This window comes from Globicephala melas, chromosome 7 (assembly GCF_963455315.2).
Source record: "Globicephala melas chromosome 7, mGloMel1.2, whole genome shotgun sequence".
NCBI lineage: Eukaryota > Metazoa > Chordata > Mammalia > Artiodactyla > Delphinidae > Globicephala > Globicephala melas.
Genome location: NC_083320.1, coordinates 78,688,248 through 78,703,984, shown reverse-complemented (window position 1 = coordinate 78,703,984; position 15,737 = coordinate 78,688,248). Strand labels below are relative to the sequence as shown.

The following is a 15,737-nucleotide window of genomic DNA, read 5'->3' as shown; positions in this document are numbered from 1 at the left end:
TACGTGATACCAGTTGCCCTTTTTGAAGCCTTAATAACAATTACCCTCACTGGTCTTCCAGCCTCTACTAACAGTCTCCTTGCCACCTTTTTAGCCTCTGCCTACTGCCTGACCCCCAAACCACTATTTTAGGTTTTTGTTGCAGCAGCAACCAGATTCCTGTTTCAGTTATCTTATTAGTTACTTTGCTGCATAGCAAAATACCCTAAACCATCTTATTATTGTTTAGGGACTTTAAAACAATACTAATTTATTATTTCTTATCATTAGTTATTTTGCTGCATAGCAAAATACCCTAAACAATCTTATTATTGTTTAGGGACTTTAAAACAATAATCATTTATTATTTCTTATCATTCTGCAGTTTGGCATTCTGGACAGTTTTGCCGGTCTCACCTAGACTCTGGGCTGCTGGTCATATGACTCCTTCCAAGTGGAAGCCAGGCTGGCCTGGAAAGTCCAAGATGACCTTACGACATTTCTGAGAATGTCATGCTGTCTGTCGGCTGAGAAACGTCATTTTTCCTGTATGAGGTCCCACATTCTCTAGTAAGCTAAACGGGGCGTCTTCACAGCATGATGATCAAGGCCAACCCAGGTCCCAGACAGTGGAGAAATAGGCTCATTTCCTGATGTAGTTATTGCAAGGTCACATTACACAGGGACACAGACACAGAGAGGCATGATTCATTGAAGGTCATTATTATAATACCCTATTACATTCATTCAGCCCTATGTAAAATGTGCAATTGCTGCGTCTGTCATGATTGAGAAGTTGGTCACAGCAGCCAGCCCCAAAACAACACTGCTCCTGCTTAGTTTTATGCCAGTAAAATGGATGATCTATGTCCTGCCTCTTTTACCAAGTAACTCATTTCTGTGCCAGTGTCATGTGGTATATCTGATTGGCATAATTAACATCCATACCCAGCAGCAAGGAAGCTGGAAATGATGTTTTTGGATTCTTCATTAAGATGGAAAGATTTCTACAGTAGGTAACTATCAAAATATGAAGAAGGTATTCAAAAGATTCCAATTAGTCACAAATGACAGATGTCTGCTACCTACCAAATCCTTCAGTAAAGTGTAAATCCCTTTTATGATCTTAAGTGGCGGTGTTGTGGAAAATAAAGGAAAAGAGCTGTAAGTGGAATTGAGGCTTATCACACATTTACCTGATGCTCAATCAGAGGGAACAACATGCTGTTGAAAGTCTGTGCCCAAGAAGCCCAGAAAATGGCAGCAAAGTGGTGCACAGGCAACTTGGAGCAGCAGAGAGAGTACAGGATTCCAGACTAACAACATACTAGAGAAAGGTGACCCATGTTAAAAAATAATTTTTATAAAGGATACAGTCATAACTCTCAATAAAATATAAAATGAACACATACTTCATTTAACTCATCAATCAGGAATACAGTAAAATGTTAACAAACAAAAATACTAGGGATTTTTTCTGGTGGTCCAGTGGTTAGGACTCCGTGTTTTCCCTGCTGTGGGCCCAGGTTCAATCCCTGGTCGGATACTAAGATCCTGAAAGCTGCGTGACACAGCCAAAAAAAAAAAAAAGAAAGAAAGAAAACCTAACTAAAAACAGTTCAAAGGCTAATCCAAAGAGCAGACACAGATATAGGCAATCAGGAATGCTGAAATTAGTTAACTAATAGACACAAAACTGACCAATATCCACAGGGCAGTAACTAATTGTATCTCCATTGGACAACTTTATTTGCAGCTGTATGGACAAGAATAGTTTGCAGTACTGTCAGTTTTATTTAATTTACAAAGTTGTGAAATAGCTCAAAGATAATGAAAGGCAAAAATATCTATAAAGTCTGTTAACTTAGAGGGTACAATATACAATGCCTAATTTTCCATTGAAAATGTCACCAGTAAACTTTTGCTCACTTTAAAGTTTTTCACAGTTTTTTCTGACCTTTTAAAGGGAGAGAAAAATTGATTCTGGAGCTACATTGATCCACGTTTGCCTGTCATTTGCACAATTAAACATATTAAGAAAAAAACAGGGAATTGCATTTCAAATTAAAATTTACAAAGTCTTGAGAGACATTGCTTCTACTCTACTGGTAAGAACAAGATATTAGCCAGAAAATCATAGTTTTAAAGAAACGTATCAGAACATCTGAAATTAATATAATGTTGTATGTCAATTACACCTCAATTAAAATACATATTTATCAGAGAACTAAGAACACCCTCCCTTCAAAAAGAAACCCCTTAAGTTAACTAAATTGTAGAAAGTGATAAGCTCATTCTAGAAAAGATGAGACCCACAGCTGCTTTAATTACTAGCAGACCAGAGGGAGAAGGAGAAATCCACAGATCAGATTGATTCAGTCAACCAGACTAGTAGCCTAACAGAGGAAACAACACAATTTACTTCAGACTCTACACAAAATGTTTGGCATACAATAAAAAAATTACAAGACACATAAAGAAGCAAGACGTGACCCAAGGTCAAGAGAGAATGTAGTCAACAGAGCAAACTCAAAGTTGAAACTATAGACCAGAGACAGGAACTTTAAGGTAACTGTGTTAAACATGTTCAGTGATTTGGTGGACAAATTAGATAATATGCATGAATAATGGATAACTTCTTCAGAGATGGAACCTATAAAAAAGAACTTATTGTACAGGACTTCCCTGGTGGTCCAGTGATTAAGAATCCACTTTCCAATGCAAGGGACGAGGGTTCGATCCCTGGCTGGGGAACTAAGATCCCACATGCCACGGGGCAACAAAGCCCACACGCTTTAGAGCCCATGCACCACAACTAGAGAGCCTCGTGTGCTGCAACTACTGAGCCCGTGTACTCTGGAGCCCACGCGCCACAACTAGAGAGTCTGCACACTGCAACTACTAAGCCATTGCTCTATAGAGCCTGCGCGCCACAATCAGAGAAGCCCGTACACCAGAATGAAAGCTCCTGCATGCTGCAACTAAGCCCCGACGCAGCCAGCTAAATAAAGAACTTATTGTAAACACCTGAAATAAAAAATATGAAATATCAATTTGATGGGCTCAACAGAAGTCTGCACATAGCAGAGGAAAGGATCAACTCAAATACAGGTGAAAACACAAAAAGAAAAAAGAGCGAACAAAATGGAACAGTGAATCCAAGAGTCTTTGGGCAGCAACAGATGGTCTAACATATATGTATTGTATCCCCATAAGAAAGGGAGAAATAATGGGGGGAAAGAAGTATATGAGGAGATAGTGGTCAAGAATTTTCTAAGGAGAGTCTGGGTTGGTGAACACGTGGAGATTCAGGGAGAGTGGACCCCTGGCTAGAGCCTGGAAGTTTCTTGCACCTTCCCACATACTTTGTCCTATGCATCTCTATCATCTGGTTATTCCTGAGTTATATCCTTTTAAAATTAACTGGTAATCTTATTACGTGGCTATGGAGACAAAACTCCCCTAACTTGGCTAGGAAGATTGCTTTCCAGAGGCATTGCACTCCTTGGTATTTCTTTCTTTGCACTTCCTGCCAGCAGTCTTGGCTCAGGTTTTGCACTAAAGTACAAGAATAGCATGACCAAAAACACTTTGAGAAAAGAAGGAACTTAGCTGCCAACCTTATACAGAACCAAGTTTTCCAACCTGTGAATGCAGAAGTTATCATGGGTTTCTTGCATCCATTCAGGCACCAAGTCCTGTCTACATATAGAAATGACAATACATCTAACACATATCTAGACTACTTGCTCTCAGAGGAATGGAGATACTGTTGTCATAAATAAAGTTCAAATTTATTTAAAATCCTTAAAAAATATTTTTTCTAAAATTAATTTGTAAAAAGACCCCACAGATCCAAGAAACTCAGTAAAACTTAACATGATAAATACAAAGAAAACACACCTAAGAACATTATTGTCCAATTGCTGGAAACAAAATAAAACAAAAAACCAAAACAAAACAAAAGAAAAAAACAAGAAGATCTTAAAAACAAAGTAGAAACAAAGACATCATTTACAGGGGAACAAAATATGAATTATGACTGATTTCTTATCAAAAACAATAAGGGCCAGAAGACAATGGAATAGCATCTTTAAAATGGGGAGGGAAGGGAAACTTTCAATCCAGAATTCAAAATATATAAAAATGAAGTCAAAATAAAGCAGACAAAGGCTGATAGGATTTGTGTCCAATAGGTGTGCACTATAAGAAGTGCTAAGAAAAATTACTCAGTCTAAAAGCTGAGGAAAATGTTATCAGATGGAATCCTGGATCTCCAAGATAGAATTTAGAGCACCAGAAACAATAAATATCTAGGCAAATATAAAATGCCATTTTAAATTAAATATATTGCTATTATACTTGCTATAAATTATATCTATATCCCATGATATATTGCTCTACTTTTTGCTTTAAATATATGTAAAGCCATAAAGCAAAAAGTAGAGCAATATATTGTAGAAGTAACACATATAACAATAAAAGCACAAAAGACAGGGATAGTAAATAGAATTACACAGTTGTAAAATTCGCCCATTGTTGGTTAAACAGTAAAATATTATTTGAAGTTAGAGTTAAATTAAAAATGAATATTTTAATCTCTAGAGCAACCACTAAAAAATAACACTAAAGAGGTGTAGCTAAAAATGTTAATAGATTAGAAAGAATGAAATATTAAATACTAATTGATATCACCCAAAAGAAGGCAAAAAAAGAGAAACAGAGAAACATAAAATAACTAAAACAAATAGAAACTAAATGATGAAATGGTAGACTTAAACCCAACCATATCAATAATTACATTAAGTTCAAACGAACTAAACATGCCAATTAAAAGCTAGAGATTGTCAGACGAGGGTGGCGGGGGGCAGAGGAGGTGGAAGGAAACCCAAATCTATGCTATTTACAAGAAACACATTTTAAGTAAAACATATTCACAAAAAGTCTACAAGAATAATCATAGCAGTCTTATTCATAATAGTCTCCAAATTGGAAACAACCTAAATGCCTATTGAAACAGTTACCCACTGCCGCATAACAAGTTACCTGGAAATTTAGTGGATTAAAACAACATTTATTATCTCACAGTTTCTGTGGATAAAGAATCTCACCAAAAAGAAGTCGTCTTTTCTCTTACAAGGCTTCAGTGAAGGTGTTGATTTGGGCTGCCATCATCTCAAGGCTTGACCTGGGGAAGGATCCATGTCCAAGCTTATTCTCATGGTTGTTGGCAAGATTCAGTTCCTCACAGGCTGTTGGAATGACGGCCAGAGTTCCTCACTGGCTGCTGGTGGGAGGTCTCCCTCAGTTCCTTGCCATGTAGACTTCTCCATAGGGTAGCTTACAACATGGCAGCTTGCTTCTTTAAAGCAAGCAAGAAAGAAAAACTAGAGAGAGACATGGAAGTCAAGTCCTTTATACCCAACTCTTAGAAGCAACATTCCATCACATTTGCTATATTCTTTTCATTAGAAGAAAATCACGAGGTCCAACCCACACTTGAAGGGAGGGGATTCCACAAGACTATGAATATCAAGACGTGAAGATCACTGGGAACCATGCCAGAAGCTGCCTACCACATCTATCCATGGAAAATAGAGTAAAAAAAATTTTTATTGGAGTATAATTGCTTTACAATGCTGTGTTCTTTTCTACTGTACAATGAAGTGAATCAGCTGTACGTATACATATAGCCCCTCCCTCTTGGACCTCCTCTCCCCACCCCACCCATCTAGGTCATCACAGAGCACCAAGCTGAGCTCCCTGTGCTATACAGCAGGTTCCCACTAGCTATCTACTTTACACATGGTAGTATATTTATGTCAAAACTATTTTCCTAATTCATCCCACCCTCCCCTTTCCCCTGTGTCCACATGTCCATTCTCTTCATCTGCATTTCTATTTTGCCCTGCAAACAGGTTCATCTGTACCATTTTTCTAGATTCCACATATATGCATTAATACACAGTATTTGTTTTTCTCTTTCTGACTTACTTCACTCCGTACGACAGGCTCTAGGTCCATCCACACCTCTACAAATGACCCAATTTCATTTCTTTTTATGGCTGAGTAATATTCCATTATATATATGTACCATGTCTTCTTTACCCATTCATCTGTTGATGGACACTTAGCTTGCTTCCCTGTCCTGGCTATTGTAAATAGTGCTGCAATGAACATTGGGGTACATGTGTCTTTTTGAATTACGGTTTTCTCAGAGTATATGCCTAATAGTGGGATAGCTGGGTCATGTGGTAGTTCTATCTTTAGCTTTTTAAAGAACCTCCATACTGTTCTCCACACTGGCTGTATCAATGTACATTCCCATCAACATTACAGGAGGGTTCCCTTTTCTCCACACCCTCTCCAGCATTTATTGTTTGTAGATTTTTTGATGATGGCCATTCTGACCAGTGTGAGGTGATACCTTACTGTAGTTCTGATTTGCATTTCTCTAATGATTAGTGATATTGAGCACCTTTTCATGTGTTTGTTGGCCATCTGTATGTCTTCTTTTGTGAAATGTCTATTTAGGTCTTCCACCCATTTTTTGATTGTTTTCTTGATATTGAGCTGCATGAGCTGTTTGTATATTTTGGAGGTTAATCCTTTGTCCGTTGCTTCATTTGCAAATATTTGCAAATATTGCAAATATTATATTCTGAGGGTTGTCTTTTCATCTTGTTTATGGTTTCCTTTGCTGTGCAAAAGACTTTACGTTTAATTAGGTCCCATTTGCTTATTTTTGTTTTTATTTTCATTACTCTAGAAGGTGGGTCATAAAAAATCTTGCTGTGATTTATGTCAAAGAGTGTTTTCCTCTAAGAGTTTTATAGTGTCTAGTCTTACATTTAGGTCTTTAATTCATTGTGAGTTTATTTTTGTGTTAGGTAGTGTTCTAATTTCATTCTTTTACATGTAGTTGTCCAGTTTTCCCAGCACCATTTATTGAAGAGGCTGCCTTTTCTCCACTGAATATTCTTGCCTCATTTTTCACAGATTAGGTGACCATAGGTGCATGGGTTTATCTCTGGGCTTTCTATCCTGTACCATTGATCTGTATTTCTGTTTCTGTGCCAGTACCATATTGTCTTTTTTTTTTTTTTTTTGGCTGTGCCAGGTCTTAGTTGCAGCACATGGGATCTTTTAGTTGTGGCATGTGGACTCTTAGTTGTGCATGCATGTGGGATCTAGTTCCCTGACCAGGGATCAAATCTGGGCCCTTGCATTGGTAGTGCAAAGTCATAACCACTGGACTGCCAGGGAAGTCCCAGTACCATACTGTCTTGATTACTGTAGCTTTGTAGTATAGTCTGAAGTTGTAGAGCCTGATTCCTCCAACTCCGTTTTCCTTTCTCAAGATTGCTTTGGCTGTTCAGGGTCTTCTGTGTTTCTATACAACCTGTAAAATTTGTTTTTCTAATTCTGTGAAATATGTCATTGGTAATTTGTTAGGGATTGCATTGAAACTGTAGATTGCCTTGGGTAGTATGGTCATTTTCACAATACTGATTGAAAATAGATTTTTAAATTGTATTATTTTCATAAAATGGAATACTACTCAGTAATAAAAAAAGAACAAACTACTGATATACACAGAAACATAGATGAATCTCAAAAATTTTACTCAGTTATGTTGAGCAAAAGAAAATAGCTGCAAAAGAATATACACTATAGGATTCCATTTATATGACATCCTAAAACAGGTAAAACTCATCTGTGATGACAGAAATTAGAACAATGTTTAACACAGGATGTTTGAAGGGTATTGCCTGGAAATGAGCATCAGGAAGAATTCTGCAGAGCTGAAAATGTTCTGTGTCTTGTTTTGTCAAGACTCATTGAAGAAGACATCTAAGGTCTGAGCATTTTATGTAAATTATACTTCCATTAAAAGAATAATAGAGCAAAAATAAACATACGTCTTTAAAAAGTAAGCTAGGACTTCCTTGGTGGTGCAGTGGTTAAGAATCTGACTGCCAATGCAAGGGACGCAGGTTCGAGCCTTGGTCTGGGAAGATCCCACATGCTGTGGAGCAACTAAGCCCATGCTCCATAACTACTGAGCCTGTGCTCTAGAACCCAGGAGCCACAACTACTGAGGCCGCATGCCTCAACTATTGAAGCCCGCACACCTAGAGCCCATGCTCTGCAACAAGAGAAGCCTCCACAATGAGAAGCCCATGCACCACAATGAAGAGTAGCCCCCGCTCGCCACAACTAGACAAAGCCTGCTCGCAGCGACGAAGACCCAACGCAGCCAAAAATAAATAAAATAAATAAATAAAAATAAAAGTAATCTAGGCTTAGTTCTTAAAAACAAAAGTTGTAATATCAATAATCTGAACTCTTTTAATCAAGGTTAAATAAAACATATCAGTCTAACGTCATCTTCTTCCAACCCAAGAACTTAGACATGGTGGTGCAAGAAATGAGAAAGATGATGAATCACCAGAGAAAAACTATTTTAATGCAATCAGCTTGCATGATATCATGTCTGACTAAGATATAAGAATGGAAGAGAGAGTTCCATTTTTCACTAATAATAAAAATAAACCTAAGATTAGTCAACTACCAAGTAGAACATAATGCTATTTTTTCGCCAATATTTTTATATTAAAGAAAAAAATCAAAGTTACATGGTGCACAGAGATCTTTTTAGAAAGATTTCCAAAAGCAGAATGAGAATTTTCATACTCTAAATTTTAAAGGAGTGATGTTTTATTTTAATGAAGTATAAAATCACTCATAGGAAAAACATTTTTTTCCAACTATGATTTTACTCTTTATTACTGAGGATATACCATGGCACATTTACATTGTTTTAAAAATTGTATTTATAATTTATTCTGATTTAATTATCTTTGTAGTTTCTATCTTTCAATTTATCTAATTTTTATTTTTTTATTTTATTTTTAAAATGTTGAGCCTTCTTTTAATTTATTTATTTTTATTTTTGGCTGTGTTGGGTCTTTGTTTCTGTGTGAGGGCTTTCTCTAGTTGTGGCAAGCGGGGCCACTCTTCATCGCAGTGCGCGGGCCTCTCACTGTCGTGGCCTCTCTTGTTGTGGAGCGCAGGCTCCAGACGCGCAGGCTCAGTAGTTGTGGCTCACGGGCCTAGTTGTTCCGCGGTATGTGGGATCTTCCCAGACCAGGGCTCGAACCCGTGTCCCCTGCATTAGCAGGCAGATTCTCAACCATTGAGCCACAAGGGAAGCCCCCTAATTTTTATTTTTATGTCATGACATATTTTCTTTTATGTTTAACTGATTTTAATCTTTTTTTTTTTTTTTTTTTTTTGCGGTACGCGGGCCTCTCACTGTTATGGCCTCTCCCTGTTATGGCCTCTCCCATTGCGGAGCACAGGCTCTGGACGCGCAGGCTCAGCGGCCATGGCTTACGGGCCCAGCCGCTCCGCAGCATGTGGGATCCTCCCGGACCGGGGCACGAACCCGTGTCCCCTGCATCAGCAGGCGGACTGTCAACCACTGCACCACCAGGGAAGCCCTGATTTTAATCTTCTTATTCCAGAGTTTAAAATCTGATTAAAGTTATCCTTCAGATATTTTCTTTATTTCTGTAATATTAATTATTTTAAATTTTACTTCTTTTATTTAGATTTTTTCATTTCACGATTTATTTTCCTAGGAACAAGTAGGAATAGTAGCTATAGTGGAGGAAGCCCACAATACAAGTAAGAGTAGTTGAACGCCTCTCCCCCACCAGTTTTCTCTAAAAACACCTTTCCAGCTACCCTCTAGCTGAGTGAATTGCCCAAGAATGGTACTGTGCTGCTGTGATGGGTAAGCTACTGTGCCCCACAGAGCCCATGAATGACAGAGATGGGGTTCACTTAGGTCTCTATGACCCCAAGGGCTTCCCACTCTCCACTTGACTCATTTCTACCACACTGCCCCACCTCCCATATGCTTATCCTCTTTTTGGGGGGGAAAAACTTATTCTTAATATTTCTTTTTTCTTTCTCCTTCTCTTTTTCTGCCTTCCTATTCATGATTGTTCTCATATCCTTGACTTTCTTAGCAAAAAATATTGTGTTAATTATGTAAGATACTGGTTTGGTGGCAGTAAACCAACCAAATAACTAAATAAAAACCAATAAGAGAAGTTTGTATAAAACAGAAGTTAAAGTAAGCTTCTCTCCCACATAATTTTCCAAGCACAAGTATGTGAGAGCATCATAGTGTCAAGGATCCAAATTTTTTACTTTGTTGCTCTGCCATCTCTAGGGTGCTTCCTTCATCCACGTTGTCCATGTGTATGTGCCAGGTAGCAGAATTAGTATTCATCAATTCTTTATTTTCCATTGGCCAGAAATCCGTGGAGAACAATTAGCAGGCAGAGCCACAGCTGTCTTCTGATGCCCTAAGAATGTAGGCGTTCCATAAGCTTGATCATTGGGAAGCAATCACCATTTATATTCATATTCGAATGCAAGAAGTTTGGACGGCCATTCAAATATGGCAAAGCAAAACACCTATTGACCCTCATTGCCCTTACCCAAAAATCTCACTGAAATCATGGTAAAAAAATTTTTAAAAGAAAACCTCAAAAATTTACAAGCATAGTGAGGATGGGAGAGGAGATAATAGCTAAGAGACATTAAAAAAACAGACTTAGGATAACTGACTTAGAGGAAGAAGAAACGTGCAGTAAGAGGGAGGATGGAGGATGCCAAGAAGCATGCTGATTAGGCTGCCAAATCCTTCAAAGCCCAGAAATTAGAGCCACAAGTTGTCTCTGAATGTGGGAAACAGACGAGTCTGAAAACAAGAGGCCGGTGGCTTGCATAAAAGCAGTTCAACCACTAGATCTCCTCACCACCCCTGCACAGCCAGGTAACAGACCTTCCCTCCTCTGCAGAGGGCTTTAGGAGAGATGTCTCCAAGCAAATTTGAACAGATAGTTTAGTTAATATGTTTGCCTATATTGAAAGCAGCCTTATTATTCTGTGGGAAGTTTAGAGCTGAAATAACAATATATACAGAGAAAACTAAACAAACAGGAAAAAAGGCAAGTATTGATGTTATCTTCAGAGAAAATATTCACCATGTACAAGAATGGATATTTAACCACAGTATACTACCTGGCTCAGCTAAGGAGAGTATTTACATAGTCACAGTAGTGTAAGCACTTAAATATTTGTTTATATTTCTGGTATAATTATATTGGGAGGATGCGGGTGGGGAAGTGTGGAGATGATAGGAAGGAGATACGAGAGCTAAATCCTTATTTATTTATTTATTTATTCTTTGCGGTACGCGGGCCTCTCACTGCTGTGGCCTCTCCCGTCGCGGAGCACAGGCTCCGGACGCGCAGGCTCAGCGGCCATGGCTCACGGGCCCAGCTGCTCCGCGGCACGTGGGATCCTCCCGGACCGGGGCACCATCGGCAGGCGGACTCTCAACCACTGCGCCACCAGGGAAGCCCCTAAATCCTTACTTTTTATGGTAGAAAATCAATGGATAATAACTAAAAGTAAAAGCTTAAGAAATAGTAGTATAAGCATTTTATAATAGAAAGGCAGAGGTAAATACCTAAAGAAACTACTGAAAGTATCTAAAATGATTGACTCAAAGTAGGAATTGAAGGGGTGGGGCAGATTAGATTAAAGAGAGGTCAGGCAAAAGATCGCTATATCTTATCTTATAGAACTGTCTGACTCTTTTTTTTAACTTTTAAAAAAAAATTTATTTAATTTATTTTTGGCTGCACTGGGTCTTCGTTGCTGCGCACAGGCTTTCTCTAGTTGCAGTTGAGCAGGGGCTACTCTTCGTTGAGGCGCGTGGGCTTCTCATTGCGGTGGCTTCCCTTGTTGTGGGGCATGGGCTCTAGGCGTGCGGGCTTCAGTAGTTGTGGCATGCAGTCTCAGTAGTTGTGGCTCACGGGCTCTAGAGCTCAGGCTCAGTAGGTGTGCTGCACGGGCTTAGTTGCTCCGCAGCACATGAGATCTTCTAGGACCAGGGCTCGAACCCGTGTCCCCTGCATTGGCAGGTGGATTCTTAACCACTGCACTACCAGGGAAGCCCCTAGAACTGTCTGACTTTTAAAACTCTGATAAAAATTTAAAATTAAATTTAGGGAATTCCGTGGTGATCCAGTGGTTAGGTGGTCCTGCTGAGGGCCCGAGTTCAATCCCCAGTCGGGGACCTAAGATCCCGTAAGCCACATGGCACAGCCAAAAAAAAAAAATTAATTTAATTAAAAGAAATTAAAGTTGTTGAAATGAAAGCTTCCTTTCCAAGAAGGAACTTTTCTGAATATATAGTTGACTTGAAGATATCTACCATAATTTTTTTACTAATCGATTTTTCTGTTAAATATTGTACAAAACTCCTGCCCTCATTGTGCCTAGTCTTTTTTCCTTTAAGTAAACTTTTAATTTCGAGAAAATTATAGGTTCACATGCAGTTGTAGGAAATAATACAGAAGGATCCCATATTCCCTTTACCCAGTTTCCCTCAATGGGAACATCTTGCAAAACTATGGTACAACATCGCAACCAGGATACTGACATTGATACAGTCAAGAAACGGACAGGCCCCTCACCACAAAGATTCCTCACACCGGCCTTTTATAGCCATACCCACCTCCCTCTGCCTCCCCCGACCCCATCCCCTGACCCCTGGCAATGGCTAATTAGTTCTCCATTTCTATAATTTTGTCATTATAGAATTTTTTTATAAATGAAATCATACAGTATGTGAACTTTGAGGATTTGATTTATCCATTCAGCATAATTCCCTGGAGATTTGTCCAAGTTGCTGTGATTCACAATAATTCATTCTTTTTTATTCCTGAGTAGTACTCCAAGGAATAGATGTGTCACAGTTTGTTTGAAGGACATCAGTGTTCTTTCTGGGTTTGGATCTTACAGATAAAGCTGCTATGAACATTTTGGTACAGATTTTTAAGTGATGTACACTTACTATTTCTCTAAGATAAGTGCCCAAGAGTACAATTTTGGGGTCATATAGTGGTTGAATGTTTAGGTATTTTTTGTGACAGTTTTATTGAAATATAATTCACCCATTTAAAGTGTACAACTCAATGATTTTTAGTGTATTCACAGAGTTGTGCAACCATCAGTACAATTAATTTTAAAACATTTTCATCACCTCAAAAAGATACCCCACATCCCTAGGCTATCACTCCCCAGTCTCTCCAACCCTCCAATCCTAAACAACCACTAATCTAATTTCTATCTCTATATTTGCCCCTTCTGGACATTTCATATATATGTAACTATGTGGGGATTTTGTGACTGGCTTCTTTCACTGAGCATGTTTTCAAGGTTCATTCATGTTTTAACAAGTATCAGTACTTTGTTCCTTTTATGGCTGAATAATATTCCATTACATAGATACAGCACATTTTGTTGATCCACTCATCAGCTGATGGACATTTGGCTTGTTCCTATCTTTTGCTATATGGATAATGCTGCTATGAACATCCATGTACAAGTTTCTGCATGAGCATATATATGTGTTTCTCTTGGGCATATACCTGGGAGTGGAATTGCTGGGTCATATGGTAACTCCATGTTTAAATTTTTGAGGAACATCAAATGGTGCAGCCACCTTGTTTTCCAAGGTGGCTGCACCATTTGACATTCTCACCAGCAGTGTTATAAAGGTTCTGATTTCTCCACATCTTCATCAACACTTGTTATTATCTGACTTTTTAATTCCAGCCATCCTAGTAGGTATGAAGTGGTATCTCATCGTGGTTTTGATTTGCATTTCTCTGATCACTAGTGATATTGAGCATCTTTTCGTGTGCTTATTGGCCATTTGTATATCTTCTTTGGAGAAATGTCTGTCCAGATCCTTTTCTCATATTTTAAATTGGGTTGCCTTTTTATTGATGAGTTGTAAGAGTTCTTTATATATTTTGGATACTAGATCCTTATCAGACTTTGCAAATATTTTCTCCCATTCTGAGGGTTGTCTTTGCATGTTTCATTTTATAAGATACCACCAATCTGTTTCTAGAATGGGCTTACCATTTTATATTCCTACCAGCAACGTATGAGCGTTCCAGTTTATAGGCATTCTCATCAGCATTTGGTGTTGTCATTATTTTTAATTATAGTCATTCTGATAGATGTATAGTGATATTTCATTGCAGTTTTAAATTTGTATTTTCTTTTTTTTTTAGAAATTTATTTATTTATTTTTGGCTGTGTTGGGTCTTTGTTGCTGTGCGCGGGCTTTCTCTAGTTGCGGTGAGCGGGGGCAACTCTTTGTTGCAGTGCCCGGGCTTCTCATTGTCGTGGCTTCTCTTGTTGCGGAGGACGGGCTCCAGGCACAGGGCTTCAGTAGTTGTGGCACGTGGGCTCAGTAGTTGTGGCTCGCAGGCTCTAGAGCTCAGGCTCAGTAGTTGTGGCACGTGGGTTTAGTTGCTCCGCGGCATGCGGGATCTTCCCCAGCCAGGGCTCGAACCTGTGTCCCTTGCTTTGGCAGGCAGATTCTTAACCACTGTGCCACCAGGGAAGCCCATAAATTTGTATTTTCTAATGGCTAATGATGTTGAACATCTAAATGTGCTTATTTGCCAACTATCTACTTCCTTCAGTGAGTTATACATTCTATTTATATGTTTGCCTATTTTTCTAATTGGAGTATTTGGTTTTTTACTATTGAGTTTTGAGAGTTCTTTATCTATTCTAGATACTAGTCCTTTGTCAGATATATGAATTCCAAAGTTTTCTCCCAGTTAGTAGCTTGCCTTTTCATCCCATTAACAGCATTTTTCCTAGAGCAAAGGAAAAATTTTTTTCATTTTGATGAGGGCCAATTTACTAGTTTTTCCTTTTTACAGATAGTGTTTTAGGGTCCAATCTAAGACCTAGTCCTTTGATCCTGAAGTCTCTGCCTAGTCTTAGATTCTGAAGGTTTTCTCATGTTTTTGTTTTATGTTTTCCCTAAAAGTTTGGTTTCACATTTTGCCTTTGAGTACATAATCCATTTGAGTTAATTTTTAATAAGATGTGAGGTTTAAGTCTCGGTTCCTTTTTTTGACCTATGGATATCCAGTTGCTCTAGCACCATTTTGGGGGTAGTCATTAGTTAGATCCATTTCCCCTATGACATGCCTTCACTAATCAAGGGATTTTAATTGTTGCTACAAAAGACTTGCATGTCCTCCAAGCTGCACATAGCCTGAACAGAAAGATGTTTGCCTGAGTAATCATTCCACAAACTTGGAGTCAGCTGCAGGTAGTTCGATTTAAGCCAAGAGTCAGCTGTGTCTAGTTCCAGCTGAGCTGGTTAAGACTGGATGGGACCACCAACCCTTCAATTTGGCCCACAAAAGTGTCCACTCGGTGACCTCTGGGATGTGCAGAGGCCTATAGCTTAGTCATGCTTGTACAGAAACACGATTATTACACCTTTTCCCAGTCACCTTTCCTCACACTCCCCATGCTCCCTATACCTCAGACTGCCCTGTTTCTTTATTCTTTACCCTATAAATGCTCCAAGCCCCCCGCCTTCGGGCAGGCGGATTTGAGATTTGTTCTCCTGTCTCTCCTCCCTCAGTCTGCCTTGGGAATAAACCCTCTCTTTGCTACAAACCTTGTTGTGCATCAGGCAAAACAAGCCTGGTTCAGTAACAAAAGTCTATTCCTATTTTTCCTCAATTGAATTACTTTGTCAAAAATTAGTTGGACAGGGCTTTCCTGGTGGCACAGTGGTTAAGAATCCGCCTGCCAATGCAGGGGACGTGGGTTTGAGCCCT

The 15,737-nt window shown here is 38.9% G+C and overlaps 1 protein-coding gene across 2 annotated transcripts in view; it reads right to left on the bottom strand.

The window, feature by feature from the left end:
• Nucleotides 1-15,737, bottom strand: part of NMI (N-myc and STAT interactor) — a 108,688-nt gene that overhangs the window by 33,361 nt on the left and 59,590 nt on the right. For both annotated transcript variants that reach the window (XM_060302455.2, XM_060302456.2), the window contains one exon: nt 5,091-5,341. The gene's annotated coding sequence lies outside the window, so the exon portion shown is untranslated. The remainder of the gene's footprint in view (nt 1-5,090; nt 5,342-15,737) is intronic.